General features: G+C 43.4%; 1 protein-coding gene across 1 annotated transcript in view; it reads left to right on the top strand.

The window, feature by feature from the left end:
* ZNF536 (zinc finger protein 536) overlaps window positions 1-18893 on the top strand; it is a 575107-nt gene that overhangs the window by 7336 nt on the left and 548878 nt on the right. Inside the window, exon 2 of the mRNA XM_075838400.1 lies at window positions 9999-10091. The gene's annotated coding sequence lies outside the window, so the exon portion shown is untranslated. The remainder of the gene's footprint in view (window positions 1-9998; window positions 10092-18893) is intronic.

Here is an 18893-nt window from a genome sequence, read left to right as displayed (position 1 = left end):
CATTGCGTGCCATATTGGGGGGGATATCTAAAAATTGGAGTAACCGATGGTGTAGTCCAAAGCGACCAACCAAAGATTGGCTTCCATTCTGCACCCATAACGGCTGGGTACTCATTTGTAGGCAGGTGCTATCATTATAATGACCCCACCCCATGTATTTCTTTATACATTTTGCTTCTTATTTTTTGAAAGCTATTAGAGCTTCTGAGCAATTTATACATTGCACCATCAAGCTCTTCATTAAGAGCCAGAGAATAATTTTAGAATTCAAGGTAAAGGACTCTCTCGGTATAAGTAAGAAACACAAGACAATTTGCATTTAAAACACAATCTGAGGGAGTAAGAAGTTTCTATGAGCTCCTTCAAGGTAATTGCACCATACACAATATTTGCTGGGCTGCTCGCAAGCAATGTAATATTTGTAACCTAAAGCCATGAAGTTAAATGAAGGCTACATTCAGAGGCATCCCTCGATGCTCCCGAGTCCTGGTGCCAAAGCTGAGACCTTCACCTAGACGTCAATGATGTCGTGTGATATGATCGGACATATATAACGTGCCTTTATATCAAGCATTGTGGGCAGTCATTAGGGGGACGTCTTGAGTTTTTGCTAGTTAGGTCCATAAAAACAGAACTTGATGGTCATCTGAAAATGATACTTGGATGCAACTGGTCAACATTATGAGAAGCGGGGCACTAAAATTCTGCTTCATGTTATGTAGATACATTTACTCACCAATGACTCATTGGTGGCTACTATTTGGACTATAGGTCAAAAGAGGCCTAACATATTGAGTCTCCCATTCTTATTATTCCTTAGTGAGACATCCAGACTGCATATTGGATCATTTTTGTTGGCAACCTTTGCTCACTCCATTTCCATGTTGGAGAAGAGATGACGGTTCTTATTAATACAAACCACCAGTAGTTCTGGACTTCGGTGACCATGAAAGGATTATGGCCAATAGCCCCCTGCATGGAGTGAGGATTTGTAAGTCAGGTTTTTTCCCCCCATTTATTATGGTTGTGCTATCACCTGGTTGGGAGCAGGATGATTATCATCGGGTGAATTTATGTCTTCCGAACCTAAATTCTTTTATAATGTTATAGGAGTGACATGCAAACTATAGATCTATCCTTGAGGTAGACCTAGACAGAGTGTTGAGCTAGTTGACTTGATAATGCAACTTGCAACCCCCCTAACCAGAGCTTTAGCTAGGCTTTCCTTTACCAGGGGCAAAGGTTCAGTTTTCTGCCCCCATCCCTGTATCTAAATATCCTGCTCAAGACAAAGTGGCTTGTTGGCCTCCTTCCGGCACCTGCCACTCATGCGCTAGTAGCCTACCCTAATACGACCCTATCTCCCCCAATCACTTTTCAATGACTTGTGTGCCAACCATGGTCTCAGGAATCTCAGATAACTTCAATTGTCTTTTTTAAACCATAAAGGGGTTCTCTGAGAATTTTATATTGATGACCTATCTTAAGGATAGGCCATCAATATCAGATCGGTGGAGGTCCGACTTTGGTACCCTTGCCTATCAGCTGACTTAAGGGGCCGCAGCATTCGTCGCTGCAGCCTCTTCAGTGTTTACCAGGCACAGCACCGTAGCGGCTGTGCCTGGGATTGCAGTTCCGTCCCATTCACTTAAATGGGACCTGTACTGCAATCCCAGGCATACCTGCTATGGATGTGAACGGCAGTGTGCCTGTAAACTGGGAAAAGGCTGTGTTGATGATCGCCGCGGCCTCATTAATCAGCTGATTGGTGGGGGAGCCAGAGATCGCACCCCCACCGATCTGAGATTGATTGCCTTTCCTAAGATAGGCCATCGATAATAAAATGCCCAGAGTACCCCTCTCAGGACCACTGTTGTTGGATGCATGGCGCTCTACGACTCAACGCATCCCAATGGGGTGTGAGGAACGAGTCTCATCTAGAGCTTACATTTATTCTCACTAACACGACTGTTTACTAAAAACGAACAAAAATATATTCTGTAAAACTGTATTCAAATTTTCATATAATATTTGCATATTTTGTAGAATCTGCTCCCATCTTGCTCCGCTCGCGTTTCTTCTTGGGTACAGAGCCAATTTGAGCATACAAACTCTAAGATCAAATGTGTACAATTCTACTTTTTGACAGAAAAAAATATTTAATTGATGTGTTCCCATCTTTTCCCATTTCTATGTTCCAACTCTAATTCTAATTTTGGAAGGTCTTGAAAATACACCTACAGTTCCCTAATGAAGTCTGTACTTCAACTTATTATGTGGATAAAATAGTATAGCAATTAATTGTATCTGCAGTTAAGGTGAATTATTGTTAATGCATAGTAGAGGCAGCCCGCTACCGACGCCAATTACCCCGTTCCCAACCCATTTGATGCCATTGTGATCTGTTGGGATTTGTATTCTCAAATGTACTTAATTTGGAAATATTTATAAAGGAAATAAAATTCACATTATTTGTATACTGCCCAAATGTTGATGTTGTGATACTGGCACGTTTGACATGGGTAAGTCCGCTAATGACAGATATTTCATCCTTAGATTGTCAATATGAGATTATAGTCTAGATCACTGGTCTCCAACCTGTGGCTCTCCAGCTGTTGTGAAACTACAACTCACATCATGCTCATAAGTTGAAGACTACTGCTCTAGATCGTATTCCGGGCTTTCAGACAGAATTAGTTGATCCTCCGAGCTTTAAATGGTCGGTGCTCGTCTGTGTACGTAACTCCCATGGAGAGAGACTCACATACTCGACCACCTCCCCATTCATGCTCTGTCTTTATATGGCGGCCACCTCACCAGGCATAGCGAGGATCGGGAAACCACAGTTCTTGACATAGGTGCAGGTCCCAGAGGTGGATATCTCAAAAATATCTAAGTTGGAAATACCCCTTTAAGGTTTTGACATGATTTCTACCCTATAAAAAAAATCTGAGGTTGATGGTGACCAACTCTGAGTAGTTGGTCTCCAGTTGATGTCAAAAGGATCACTCATAGGGAAAGGGCATTGTATTGGCTTTCCTTTTGAGGCCGATCACCCAATTTTTTGGGAGTTATTTCTTGGTAGGAAAAGTTTCTTGGACAACGCGAATGACTCTTCACCTACCTGAGGGTCACGTGGGGTGTAACTTCTTCTCCTTTGTGCTTCCTTCTACGCATGTCAAGCCCTTACAGTCCAGATGAGCATTGCCAAAATTATCAATGACCCTATGGCGTTGAGTAAACGGTTTACCTATCTACTATACACCTGTAAGTGTTTGTCTCCATGATATTATAAAAGGGAGAAAAACTCTATCTCCTTTCATTGAAGTTCCCCTTGGGCTTTTACCCCCTGGATGGGGAATTTAATATCTTAGCATAAAGTAGTTGATTCATAAAAGTGAGGTGGATGAAGTGTGAGCAGTTGATCTCCAGACATGACGTTGATCAGACATTTGCACGCAGAGATGTAGAATATACTCCAATCTATTTCAATGTTTCATTTGAAATGATTTCTCCGCTTCTCTGCTTTCACCGGAAACTTTTATTCCTATGACTGTCATATTCAAAAATGAAATTGCATTAGACCATTATATTGAAGTACATAATATTGATTTATTATCATGCCTTTTTAAAGTACAATATTACCATAGCTAAAGAAATGTAAATACAAATTATTTATTGTATCTGTAATTTTTTTCTATCGCGCTTGCCAAGTATATGAAGATCATGTAAAACAGTGAATTTCAATTTATTGGAGGAAAATATACGACAGCGCAGAACAATGGAACAGTTTCTGAATATTTGATGGTGTTTGTTTAGAAGCTGATTCATATTAGATAGAGTTGACCAGATTGACAAAAAAATGCAAATGTTGCTGCCAGCCCCAGATAAGACGAGTAATATTAAAATACGAGAGTGTGTAATGTTCTAATTACTATTCACTTAACATTCGCTTTTGGATATTGTCGCAGAGGGTTGACTTTGACAATAAGAACAATTCAGAAACTTTCAATGGTATAAATTATCTTTTGTGATGCTGCACCTCCGCTTTTTGCCTATCGGGGACGAGGCCGTGTAGGTTGGCAGAGGCTATAAGACTGAAAAGACTAGACCGGGTTCTTCCTTGCTTGGGCACGTATTAAAGGGGTTGTACAGGATTAGAAAAACATGACTTCTTTCTTCCGAAAACAGCGCCACAGCTGTCTACAGGTTGTGTCTAAGAATTACAGTTAGCCCCATTTACTTTAGTGGAGCTGAGCTGCAATACCAGACACAACCCATGGACAGGTGTGGCGCCGTTTCTGGAAGAAAGCAGATATGTTTTTCTAATCCTGTACAACCCCTTTAAGGCTAGGAGTGGACTGCTCTTGCTGTTTGATGTGGTGTGACATTGTTACGTTGCATCCTTTCAAGACTCTTCACTGATGACTCGTGTTGGTGACATCACTAGTGGGAAACCCTAAAGAAGTTGTTCCTTGTCCCACCTGTTTTACAACATCCAGTGCGTCTCATACCTACACAGTCCCTACCAAAATGAAAAGTCATTTCATGTGCCGACAATTTAATTATGGCAATCGGGGTGTGGTTCAAACCGCTTAAACAATGCTTGCATTTTTACCGTGACATGCACACGTTGCGTAATTTACCGTGACATGCACACGTTGCGTAATTTGGTGCAGAAAATCCCTATCAAAATCTCATGTAAATGCTGTGTTATTCCAGAGGTAAAATTCGCATTTAATTGGGCGGTTTTTGATGCGTTTTTAGGTGCGCTAAATATTTTGATTGGGAAACCGGTGCGGATTTTATGCTGCGGAATATTGGAGTGTATTTTATAATCTTGTCAGATACAATTCCCCGACAGAAATGGAAGATAAATTGACAAGCTGCAGATTTATAAATACGCACCGCAGGTAAATTTACGTGCGGAAAAATTCTGCAGCGTGTAGATAAGATTTCTTGGTATCTCATTTACTTTGCTGGTACTGTATTACGCTGAGGATTTTCTGCAGGAAAATCCGCGCGGCAAATCCAAATGTAATCCACATCGTGTGCATTTGGCCTTGGGTTGACCCTTAACTTTGAGCTGACCTTGAGAAATTCCAATAGTTAATGTCTGACCTCCAAGTAGAAGAGTCTTATGGCACTTAAAGAACAATATCCTATTAGACCGGTTTCATACACAGCATTTTGCTTCGTTTTTATGCGATTTGTGTGGTGTGTTTAGTCATTTTTGTGGTGCGTCAGATGTTGCATTACAAGTCTAAATACTGCGGATTTGCCACAACGGATTTCATTATGGTAAATCCACAACCTAATACAGTAGCAACAGAGTGGATGAGATTTCCACAAATCTTTATTGTGGGTTTTCCCCATTGAATTCATTGGGGATGTAAAACTTGCAACAAATAGCAGATGTTGCGATTTTTGTGTCCGAAAAGCTGCGATTCCGCTGCAAAAATCACAACTAAAAAAATAAAAAATCTTAAAACTTTCCCAGAATTCTGCGCTTTTTCGTCCAGGTTGGCCTCCTGGGATGGCGATTCATCCCATGTGACCGCTACAGCCACATGTCATTTATATACTATTAGTGTTCAGAATTTGGAAATCGTTCATCTGGAAGAATTAGGTATTTCATGTTCCTTCAGTATAGTTGGAGTTATGCCAGTTTCCTACCAACGCAGCACCCACCAAAACATTGAAGATGCCCTGAGAACCCCATGAATTTCTTCACCATTCCAGGTAGAATTGATCATTGATAGCGCTGAAAATGTCCCAACAGCTTCTAATTTCCAAGGATGTTCCTTGACGGGGATAAACAGCCGAGCGACAAACATTTTTTTTTTAACGCCCGTCACGCGGCTGCGTTAAAATCAATGCATCTGTATGGGGTTATTCATACGGAAGTTTTTTTTAATAGACCGTGTGAACAGCCTTGGAAAAAATAGTACACGTCCTATTTTTGCACGATATCCCAAATCTCTCAATAGACTCAAGTGTAGTGCTGGGGTAGGGAGACAGACAGGTGAGCCCTAATCTACCCGCCACTCAGTCCCTGCCTACTTGCAACGGCCCGTCCTAGGCGACGGCGTACAACTGGGCAACGGTCCCTACTCTCACTATGTGCACGACAGACAGACAGACAAGGTTACAAAGAAGCAAAGGGAAGAAGGGCAGTTGCCCACGGCAACACCGTGAGCTACAAGAGTAGTGAACGAGTCGAGTCAAACCAGGAGTGTACGAGGTACCAAACGCAGAGCAAGAGAGTAGTCAGTAAAGCCAGGGTCAATATGAAGCAGAGGACAAATAGTACAAGCAGCAGCAGCAGAGCCAGGAAACAAGCAGAATCACAGGCAAAGGAGAAGCAGGAAATTAAGGTATAAATAGACAGAGGGCGGGGGCTAGCTCCGTCTGGCCAGGCTGTGATAGGCTCTCCCACACCTCAGCCTCCCAGCCTGAGTGATGGAAGAAGGAGTCACTCTATCAGACTTAGGAGCAGGTGCAGACTGAGTAACCACGGGCGTCGACACAGAAGCTGTGTCTGGCAGATCCTTTACATCAAGTCTATGAAAGATCCATGAAAACGGGTCCCGCACGGGTGCAAGTCGGCAGTGAAAATGGGACTCCCGGTTATGTAAATAAAGCCTTAGGTTATGATCACACGCTTAACAAAAAACAGCTGTAAAATACGGAGCTCATTTCAAGGGAAAACCGCCTCTGATTTACAGACGGTTTTTATGCATCAAGCGTTTTTGATGCGTTTCTTTATGGCCGTTTTTGGAGCTGTTTTTCTATTAACCCAATGAAAAACGGCTACAAACACGGCTCAAGAAGTGACATGCACTTCTTTTTCATGGGGCGTTTTTTTAGGCGCCATTTTTGAAAACGGCCGCGTAAAAAACGCCTTATCGCAACAGAACACAGTTTTTCCCATTTAAATAAATGGGCAGATGTTTGGAGGCGTTCAGCCTCCGTATTTTCACCCGTTTTTCGGGGCGTTTACGGCACAAAAAACAGCTGAAAATAAGCCGTGTGAACATACCCTAAAAAAATAAACTTCTTGGATCCTACACATCAGTCCGCCTTCTTAATTCCATCTCCTGAAGCCCACCTTACAGCCGGACCAATTAATCCTGTGGCAAACGACACACCTGCCAGTCTGATTGCCGCCACTGCAAATACATCACCTACTTGTGCCCTTCGAAATGTCTTTTATTACAAGAGCTCAGCCACCGTTCCCCCCCCCCCCCCGCAAGCTTCAATAACGAGACTTTTTACCCAGGAAACTACCGAACAGATCCGGCTGCTTATAAATTCTAAAAGAAATAATGTCACCCATTGAATGTAAATATATTGAGTAGAACAAGGGCCGGTCGCTGTAACAACGTTGTACAAAGTACCATTTACCGGCCTGAAATGTGTGCGTTTAATTTTTCTAGAGACGGGAAAAAAAGGGTCTCGAAAGCCAAAGCCGTTTTTAGCTTCTTACTTCCACATTAAATAATCATAGATTCCGCAAACAGCCAAATTAAACACAGCGAAATAATGGTTAATGTCGTAATACACTGACAATTTAACCTAGCCAATATTTTTATTGCCTGATACTATAAAGTCAGCCGAGCTCAACTTGCTTTTGACTGTAGGAAAATAGGTTATAGACCGTTTGGGAATGGCCAATTTTTCAAACGCAGCCGTACAGTTAGACTAGAACCACTAATACTGGGTTTTTTCTCCGCGTTATTGCTGGTATAATCTTTTGAGAATATTTTATAACGGCAATAGCCTTCTAAAAATCAGTCTTTACTGCAGTTAATGACTGGACAGCTGGAGTATTAACTGACTTTGGCCTCGCCTGTAGCTATTAACTAACAAACCAGTTGTTCGCAGGTAGCCCAGTCATGTTTTAATTTTTAGAATTTTTTAATTTTTTGCAATTTCTTTTTGTATATAAAGTTTTTTGTTTTTTTTTATCTGCTCAAAGGCAGGTTATTTTCTTGCTCTTGCAGATGTGAAAGATGGAACTACTATTATGTGATATGTTCCGAGACCTGCAGCAGGTCATATATAAAGTATATCAGTGGGCTATTCGGTTATTCATCCACATATAATGGTAAAAGGGTACATAGAAAAAATTGCAGATATTTTTGGGGTACTTCAGGGAATTCGAGTTTGTTATGTCATATACCGAGCAATCTGTGAACGCTCGTTTGCCCGATACTAGCCCCGGGCAAATTATCGGACAAATTATCGGACAAATGAGCGTTCACAGAATGCTTGTTACCGATCATTGCCCTGCGTAAAAAGGGCATCGATCAGCCGATGATCGAGCAAACGCTCGTTCATCGGCTGATTGTATCGTTTCTGCAGCGCAGAATATTATCATTGTCGGCAGCCCAGGGAGACGCGCTGCCGACATGATAGAAATGTATGAGGACGAGCGATCGTAGTAACAAGCGCTTGTCCCCATATATAGCTCCGTGTGAAAGGAGCAAACGAGCACCGATCAACAAGCTGTCTCGAGCGCTCGTTGTTATGGCCAAAATCGGCCGATGTAGAAGGACCCTAAGGGTCTTGTTACGCAGCCCGACGTGGGTCGTGCAAATGAGCACCGATCAAAGACGGCTCGTTGATCGGCGCTCGTTTGCTCTTTTCACACGGAGTAATGATTGCTTATGTATAGGGAGGAGCGATCGTTACTCCGATCACTCGTCCCCATACATTTTCATCTTGTCGGCAGCGCGTCTCCCTGATTACACACCAAGATGTGCTGCCGACAATGATGATTTTTAATTCTGCATAAAAGAGCAGATCAGCCGACGAATGAGCTTTTGCACACAGGGCAATGATCAGGAACGAATGGTCATATGAACGCTCCTTTGTCCGATCATTGGCCCGTGTAATAGGGCCTTAAGAGTTTACATGTCTAAGATTCACTTGATATACATATACTGGGAGAAGCTTTCATTTTACATATTGGAGATTGTAAATGCTGATTATTCCGAAAAGTAATAAAATGGGTCAAAGGAAAGTTGTGAAAAGGTACAAAAATAACATAAAGTTGCAGTGTCCACTTACTACCAGCAGGGGGCAATCGTTATTGTGTATTACAATTTGTAGATTGTTCTAGGGCCGGGTTTGCATGCACTATTCTGGCTTATTTTGTATAGCAGATAAGATCTGACCATTCATTTTTCTCAGTCTGCTTTGTATTCGTGGTGACCTCAAAAAAACTACACGTTGTGCTATATATATATATATATATATATATATATATATATATATATATTTGTATTCTGTGCCCCTCCCCCTTTGCCACCATATGTCACTATACCCATGTAAGTTAGTGATTGTACCCCCAGTTTACTTAGCCTACTTACCTAATGCTCAATGACCATAGACGGTAAATGTAACTAATCTGAGACAGTCCAACGGTTTTTTAAAGGGTTTGTCCAGTTTATAAAATCCATTTTTATATATGTTATTAGTGAATTGTGAGATAATAGAGGGGGGGGGGGGTCTTCTTTACAGGATCCTCATGTTTTGATCAGAGTGGAGAGCGATCACATAGAGCATCTCTCTCTCTTTTTCTCTCTCTTTATCCCGTCCTGTCCTGCATTACACAGGCAACCCATTGATATAAATGGACACTGTGTAATGCTTCATTTCCCCTGTGGTGGCGCTGCAGGGAAATTGAACAGTTACTGGCAGGTTTCTCCATAGATTACTACTGATCGCTGGGTGTCCCAGCAGAGGGAAACTTTGTGATCACCTTATTGTTAGGGGATCCTTCTGACAAGTAAGGATTGTCCAAAGCGGAGAACCCCTTTCAATATAATGGTAGCATTATGGGAAACCTTGAAATGGAATGTGAGGGGGAGATTTCTAAAAACAAGGCATGATGCTAAACACTGATTTGCAGCAGTAGAACAATATTTTAAGATTAAATATTAAATTGTTTGCTCTTCACCCATATTAACAAGACTTTTTTTGTTTTATAGGTTTGCTAACATTACAAGATTCTTCAGCTCTTTCAGGGGTTTTGTTTACCAACAGACATATAAGGAGGAGCACTATGGACCCATCATCCACAGGTAAGGTGTCACGGACACAGGGTATGTGGACCCACTAGGCCGCTCCGCCGTAGCGGGGAGGCAGCTGACCAGGTCACAGTCTAAGCAGAAGTAAATGGCAGACAGTAATGCTTGGGTACCTGAAATAGTCCGGACGGTGGCTGTGGCTTCAGCGCGGATGGAGGCAGATGCGGCAGGTGGCGCCAGACGTGGCGGGCAGTATCCGATGAAGCGGAAGACACTTGACGTGGCAGATGACACTTGACGTGGCAGATGACACTTGACGTGGCAGATGACACTTGACGTGGCAGAAGACACTTGACGTGGCAGATGACACTTGACGTGGCAGATGACACTCCAACGCTGGTAGGCACAGGAACTAGAACAATACGGAATACAGGAACGGTAACAGGGCACGGGTAACAGCTGGAACGGGAGACACTAAGGGACCATTGCGAGACAGACTGGGAAAGACTAACAACGCTCTGGCAAGGATTAGAAGGCCAGGGGCCTTCTTATAGACCAGGAAATCGTGGCAGTTGATAGTGATGACGATTTCCTAATTGCGCGCGCTGGCCCTTTAAGGCCGGGCGCGAGCGTGCGCGCGCACCCTACGGGACCCAGCCGAACGGAGCGGAAGTGAGCGCTGGCATCTCCTAGGAGGGAGACGGAGACCAGCGCTCACAGATCCATGGCTGCAGGCGTCGGGAGGTGAGTAAACCCGACGGCCCACGGCCATGGACGCTACATAAGGAATCTTGATGGGTTAATAGGATAGTCTAACCAAAATGGACTTATTCATACGGCCTGTATAATAGTCTAGAGTTGTAATTCTGCAGGCTTCAGAGCTGAAATCTATAAGCATTCCCTCTCTGTTGTGTCTGCACAGAGCTTGCTCTGGTGATTTACATTCTCGAATTGTAGTCTTTATACCAGGCACTGTACAGTCATCTGATGTAGGGAAAATTTACTGCCCTTTTGCGTTAAAGGAGCTCTTCTGAGCTTATAGGGGAATATTTGTCAACAAACTTACTGACTCTTTCTAATGACAACCAGCAGAATAGTGAATGCAGCTCTGGAGTATAATACAGGATGTAGCTCAGGATCAGTACATGATAAGTAATGTAATGTATGTATACAGTGACTCCACCAGCAGAATAGTGAGCGCAGCACTGGAGTATAACACAGGATGTAGCTCAGGATCAGTACATGATAAGTAATGTATGGTATGTATACAGTGACTATGGACAGCCGGCCGTTTTTACGGGTGGTGCTCCCATTGTAAAGTATAGGAGCACGGTCCGTAAAATAAAAAAATAGGACATGTCCTATTTTTTTTGGCAGGTTTCTACGGCATGGACACCCTCCCATAGACAGTACAGGATAAGTAATGCAATGTATATACACAGTGACTACACCAGCAGAATAGTGAGTGCAGCTCTGGTGTATAATACAGGATGCAACTCAGGATCAGTACAGGATAAGTAAGGTGTGTACACAGTGACTCCAGCAGCAGAATAGTGAGTGCAGCTCTGGAGTATAATACAGGATGTAGCTCAGGATCAGTACAGGATAAGTAATGTAATGTATGTACACAGTGACTCCACCAGCAGAATAGGGAGTGCAGCTCTGGAGTATAATACAGGATGCAACTCAGGATCCGTACAGGATAAGTAATGTAATGTATGTACACAGTGACTCCAGCAGCAGAATAGTGAGTGCAGCTCTGGAGTATAATACAGGATGCAACTCAGGATCAGTACAGGATAAGTAATGTCATGTACAGTGGAGGAAATAAGTATTTGATCCCTTGCTGATTTTGTAAGTTTGCCCACTGTCAAAGACATGAACAGTCTAGAATTTTTAGGCTAGGTTAATTTTACCAGTGAGAGATAGATTATATAAAAAAAAAAAAAGAAAATCACATAGTCAAAATGATATATATTTATTTGCATTGTGCACAGAGAAATAAGTATTTGATCCCCTACCAACCATTAAGAGTTCAGCCTCCTCCAGACCAGTTACACGCTCCAAATCAACTTGGTGCCTGCATTATAGACAGCTCTTACATGGTCACCTGTATAAAAGACTCCTGGCCACAGACTCAATTAATCAGTCTGACTCTAACCTCTACAACAGGGGTCTCAAGCACGCGGCCCGCGGGCCGCATGCGGCCCCTGGGGCTGTCATCTGTGGCCCGCGGGACACAGAGCCGCTAGTATCGGCTCTGCTCCGAGACTCTGGAATTCCCTGACATCGCTGTCCACATATGAACAGCGATGTCTGGGGCTTCCCCAGAGCCGGAGTCCCGAGCAGAGCGCTGGTGTCGGCTCTGCTCCGGGACTCTGTGGAATTCCCTGACATCGCTGCCCATATATGGACAGTGTGTCAGGGTCTTGCCCAGAGCGGAGCAGAGCGCTGGTGTCGGCTCTGCTCCTGGACTCTGTGGAATTCCCTGACATCGCTGTCCACATATGAACAGCGATGTCTGGGGCTTTCCCAGAGCCGGAGTCCCGAGCAGAGCGCTGGTGTCGTCTCTGCTCCGGGACTCTGTGGAATTCCCTGACATCGCTGCCCATATATGGACAGTGTGTCAGGGTCTTCCCCAGAGCGGAGTCCCGGGCAGAGCGCTATTGTCGGCTCTGCTCCTGGACTCTGGGGAAGCCTCTGACATCGCTGTCCATATATTGACAATGATGTCAGGGGCTTCCCCAGAGCAGGAGTCCCAGTGATGTCAGGAGCACAGCTGGAGTCCCAGGAAGAGCCTACTAGCGCTCTGCCTGGGACTCCAGCTCTGGGCAAGCCCCTGACATCACTGGGGCAGCCTCTACAGAGGGCACTGGGGCAGCCTCTACAGAGGGGACTGGGGCAGCCTCTACAGAGGGCACTGGGGCAGCCTCTACAGAGGGCACTGGGGCAGCCTCTACAGAGGGCACTGGGGCATCCTCTACAGAGGGCACTTTGGCAGCCTCTACAGCGGGCACTTTGGCAGCCTCTACAGCGGCCACTTTGGCAGCCTCTACAGAGGGCACTGTGGCAGCCTCTACAGAGGGCACTGTGGCAGCCTCTACAGAGGGCACTGTGGCAGCCTCTACAGAGAGCACTGTGGCAGCCTCTACAGAGGGCACTGAGGCGTTATCTACAAGTGGGTGTGTGACAGTATCTGAAGAGGACACTGGCATTATCTAGGGGTGTGTTGCATTATCTACAGAGGGCACTGTGGCCTTATCTACAGAGGGCACTGTGGCCTTATCTACAGAGGGCACTGTGGCCTTATCTACAGAGGGCACTGTGGCCTTATCTATAGAGGGCACTGTGGCCTTATCTAGGGGTGTGTTGCATTATCCACAGAGGGCACTGCGGCAGCATCCACAGAGGGCACTGCGACAGCATCCACAGAGGGCACTGCGACAGCATCCACAGAGGGCACTGCGGCAGCATCCACAGAGGGCACTGCGGCACTATCTAAAAAGGGGCTGCCCAATCTTGACGTGTGCTAACTGAGCCGCCGGACTGCATTTAGCGACACTTAAACTGGAAAGCTGGATTGTTGAAATAAGCACGTGGAGAAATATCTCAAATTTTAAACCTAGCGCTATTATTATAGTAATGTAATATTATTATTCTAGTAATATAGTGTTATAGTAGTTCAAATAACTAATTGATTAACAATAATTTTGTATTGTATCAAATTTGAAAGTAATGCGGCCCGTCAACTTCCCATTTTTTCTATATGCGGCCCACTTACCCGGCCGAGTTTGAGACCCCTGCTCTACAACATGGGCAAGACCAAAGAGCTTTCTAAGGATGTCAGGGACAAGATCATAGACCTGCACAAGGCTGGAATGGGCTACAAAACCATAAGTAAGACGCTGGGTGAGAAGGAGACAACTGTTGGTGCAATAGTAAGAAAATGGAAGACATACAAAATGACTGTCAATCGACATCGATCTGGGGCTCCATGCAAAATCTCACCTCGTGGTGTATCCTTGATCCTGAGGAAGGTGAGAGCTCAGCCGAAAACTACACGGGGGGAACTTGTTAATGATCTCAAGGCAGCTGGGACCACAGTCACCAAGAAAACCATTGGTAACACTTTACGCCGTAATGGATTAAAATCCTGCAGTGCCCGCAAGGTCCCCCTGCTCAAGAAGGCACATGTACAGGCCCGTCTGAAGCTTGCAAATGAACATCTGGATAATTCTGAGAGTGATTGGGAGAAGGTGCTGTGGTCAGATGAGACTAAAATTGAGCTCTTTGGCATTAACTCAACTCGCCGTGTTTGGAGGAAGAGAAATGCTGCCTATGACCCAAAGAACACCGTCCCCACTGTCAAGCATGGAGGTGGAAACATTATGTTTTGGGGGTGTTTCTCTGCTAAGGGCACAGGACTACTTCACCGCATCAATGGGAGAATGGATGGAGCCATGTACCGTCAAATCCTGAGTGACAACCTCCTTCCCTCCACCAGGACATTAAAAATGGCTCGTGGCTGGGTCTTCCAGCATGACAATGACCCGAAACATACAGCCAAGGCAACAATGGAGTGGCTCAAAAAGAAGCACATTAAGGTCATGGAGTGGCCTAGCCAGTCTCCAGACCTTAATCCCATCGAAAACTTATGGAGGGAGCTGAAGTTCCAAGTTGCCAAGCGACAGCCTCGAAATCTTAATGATTTACAGATGATCTGCAAAGAGGAGTGGGCCAAAATTCCATCTAACATGTGTGCAAACCTCATCATCAACTACAAAAAACGTCTGACTGCTGTGCTTGCCAACAAGGGTTTTGCCACCAAGTATTAAGTCTTGTTTGCCAAAGGGATCAAATACTTATTTCTCTGTGCACAATGCAAATAAATATATATAATTTTGACAATGTGATTTTTTTTTTTTTATATAATCTATTTCTCACTGGTAAAATTAACCTAGCCTAAAAATTCTAGACTGTTCATGTCTTTGACAGTGGGCAAACTTACAAAATCAGCAAGGGATCAAATACTTATTTCCTTCACTGTATGTACACAGTGACTCCACCAGCAGAATAGTGAGTGCAGCTCTGGAGTATAATACAGGATATAACTCCGGATCAGTACAGGATAAGTAATGTAATGTATGTACACAGTGACTCCACCAGCAGAATAGTGAGTGCAGCTCTGGAGTATAATACAGGATATAACTCCGGATCAGTACAGGATAAGTAATGTAATGTATGTACACAGTGACTGCACCAGCAGAATAGTGAGTGCAGCTCTGGAGTATAATACAGGATATAACTCCGGATCAGTACAGGATAAGTAATGTAATGTATGTACACAGTGACTCCACCAGCAGAATAGTGAGTGCAGCTCTGGAGTATAATACAGGATGTAACTCAGGATCAGTACAGGATAAGTAATGTCATGTATGTACACAGTGACACCACCAGCAGAATAGTGAGTGCAGCTCTGGAGTATAATACAGGGTGTAACTCAGGATCAGTACAGGAGAAGTAATGTCATGTATGTACACAGTGACTCCACCAGCAGAATAGTGAGTGCAGCTCTGGAGTATAATACAGGATATAACTCCGGATCAGTACAGGATAAGTAATGTAATGTATGTACACAGTGACTGCACCAGCAGAATAGTGAGTGCAGCTCTGGAGTATAATACAGGATATAACTCCGGATCAGTACAGGATAAGTAATGTAATGTATGTACACAGTGACTCCACCAGCAGAATAGTGAGTGCAGCTCTGGAGTATAATACAAGATGTAACTCCGGATCAGTACAGGATAAGTAATGTAATGTATGTACACAGTGACTCCACCAGCAGAATAGTGAGTGCAGCTCTGGAGTATAATACAGGATGTAACTCAGGATCAGTACAGGATAAGTAATGTCATGTATGTACACAGTGACACCACCAGCAGAATAGTGAGTGCAGCTCTGGAGTATAATACAGGGTGTAACTCAGGATCAGTACAGGAGAAGTAATGTCATGTATGTACACAGTGACTCCACCAGCAGAATAGTGAGTGCAGCTCTGGAGTATAATACAGGATGTAACTCAGGATCAGTACAGGATAAGTAATGTAATGTATGTACACAGTGACTCCACCAGCAGAACAGAGGGTGCAGCTCTGGAGTATAATACAGGATGTAACTCAGGATCAGTACAGGATAAGTAATGTAATGTATGTACACAGTGACTCCACCAGCAGAATAGTGAGTGCAGCTCTGGAGTACAGGATAAGTAATGTAATGTATGTACACAGTGACTCCACCAGCAGAATAGTGAGAACAGCTCTGGAGTATAATACAGGATGTAGCTCAGTATCAGTACAGGATAATTTATGTCGTGTTATTACAGTAACTCAAGTGCATGACCAGATTATTCCTACATGTAAGCTGTAAACTCGTGTTCAAAGGTGGGCCGCACATTTTTGTGTTTGCTTTCCGGCTTGCTTGTGTCTTGATTTTCATAAATTTCTTAAAATTTGTCATATGCATATAGTAACTGTTAGTCTACAGAGAGGAATGCCCACAGTCATTTAGCTTAAACCGTCTACAGCACAGGTCATATCCTGGTCTTTTCAGTGGGACCTCTCTAGACATTTAGAATATTAGGAAGGGCCACATGGTGACATTGTGACAACCCCCCTGTTATCCAGACCACAATGTTGCAATGTCTATCAGGCGCCGAATTCAAGGACTCTCAATATATATGGAAAATATCCTTTCATATATATTAACCCAGATCAGGAACATATCTGGGCTTCTTTGGCTGCTTTTAATTGTGCATAGTGCACTCGAGTCAGGGGAGATTTCAGCTGCAACGGACACAGTGGTCAATAATGAAGCCTGATAAATCAGCGGATTCACAAAACTCTGGAATGGAAGCTTAGTTGGCGTTAACTGCCATTCAAACCCATTACAGGAGCTTTAGTGAATCCCCCACTGTGCTGGCTGCCAACATACCTCTGAAGTAGTGTTGTCATGCATCTCAAATCAGACACGTCCCAGTTCGGTTGATAAAAGTTTTAATGTGTGTTTGTTTAGAATATGTAGTCATTATTTACGAGAAAGATGAGAATCTGACCGGAGGATGGCGCCGTCTGATGACCGGTTCTTCCTTTAGTCACCTTGTCTTGACTTTAATATTTATACTGGTAGCAGTCATTAGAAAGAAATATGTGAGAATCACGTTGAGTTGCTTTGCTGCCTCTTATCATACAATAGACCTGTGCAGTAAAGAACACTGGCAGATGCAAAAAAATATACAACTATTTAGAGGTGGGATACGGAGGTCTGTATGATTGGAATATACATTGGCGTAGACGTGGTCATGGTGACTCGAATATCCGATGGATGAAGTTAGACACTAACAAGACCATATGCAAAAATGATCCATGGCTGCTATTTCTCTGCTTGACACACACATGTAGCAATAAGGATTGTAGAGGCTGCAATTGGACCCTATGACTAAGGGACCAATGAGATATCATGCTACTTGCCCAAAGGCATTATACAACACTGTCTCAATACACATGTATTATAGTCTATGTAGATTCTCTCTGGTGTGATGTCATATATGGTGATGTCACTTGTTGTCAATCTACATCGAAACTCTCTCTAAAAGATCACCTCTCTGAGATAGATTTTTTTAGTCCCTATGTCCTATAAATATTGTCCGTCTTCTTTCACAGGACCACCCCTCTAGAAGGCCCTTTTTTATTATATCTTTGAGTGGGTCATCTCAAAGAGGTTTCTCTTTATTTAGTGTATGTAAATCCTATCTAGTATGATGTCATCCTATATGATGAGGTCACTTATTCCACCCCTCTAGAAGGCCCTTTTTTATTATATCTTTGAGTGGGTCATCTCAAAGAGGTTTCTCTTTATTTAGTGTATGTAAATCCTATCTAGTATGATGTCATCCTATATGATGAGGTCACTTATTGGTCAGGTGCTCGTCCTATTAAGCAGCATTTTATGTAATTTTACAGTGAAACCCTCTATAAAACACCACTTCCTTAACGGGGACACTCCTGATCTAGACCACGTTTCTTCTTATAACCTACTTTGGCCCTTTTTGATATTCCACTCCTCTAAAAAAAAACTTTTCATTGCCATTTTAGGTGGTCGACTCCATGAGGTTTTACTGTATTAGTGTATGAAGATCCTGTGATGTCATCAAATATGGTGACATCACTTTTTGATTGCATTATAGGCTTTTTAGGGTTACTATTCAAGTGTCGGCTTCCTGTTCTGACTGGGTCCCTCTTCCAGGGCAGTACCCCTACATGAGCTATTTTAGGGGTACCAATAGGGACCCTGTTTAGGGATAAGTAAAGGGACTTATAATTACTGCTTAAAGGCGTTTTCCACTTTCAGCAAATGAAGCCTAATCATTGTGCACTGAAAAGTAATGCAATTTTATCAACTATTTTGTTCATCAATTCGTTACATTTTTTAAGATCTCCATTTAGAGTCATTATATTGGAACCTTCAGTGTTTACTTCCACAGGCTAAAAATCTGTACTGGTCATGTGGTGCTCTCACAGGTGCAGGGCTTGTTACAATACAGGTATCAGATCTTTAGCATAAGAAGCCTGTGTAATGATATGACCAGGGCAGCTCCTCAATAATGCACATTGCCATTCACTCACAGCAAGCAGAGATCTTGAAACCATGGGAAAAATGTAAACACAAAGTATATAAAAAAAATAAAAAAATGCAGAAGTTGTCATTATATTATGAGTAAGTAACTGCACTTTCCAAAAGCTTTTGATATGTCATAGAAACATATAGTAAGTTTTGATCGATGGGGATCCAGGTGCT

Source organism: Rhinoderma darwinii, chromosome 9, assembly GCF_050947455.1.
Source record: "Rhinoderma darwinii isolate aRhiDar2 chromosome 9, aRhiDar2.hap1, whole genome shotgun sequence".
Lineage (NCBI taxonomy): Eukaryota > Metazoa > Chordata > Amphibia > Anura > Rhinodermatidae > Rhinoderma > Rhinoderma darwinii.
This window is presented reverse-complemented; position numbering and strand designations above follow the sequence as displayed.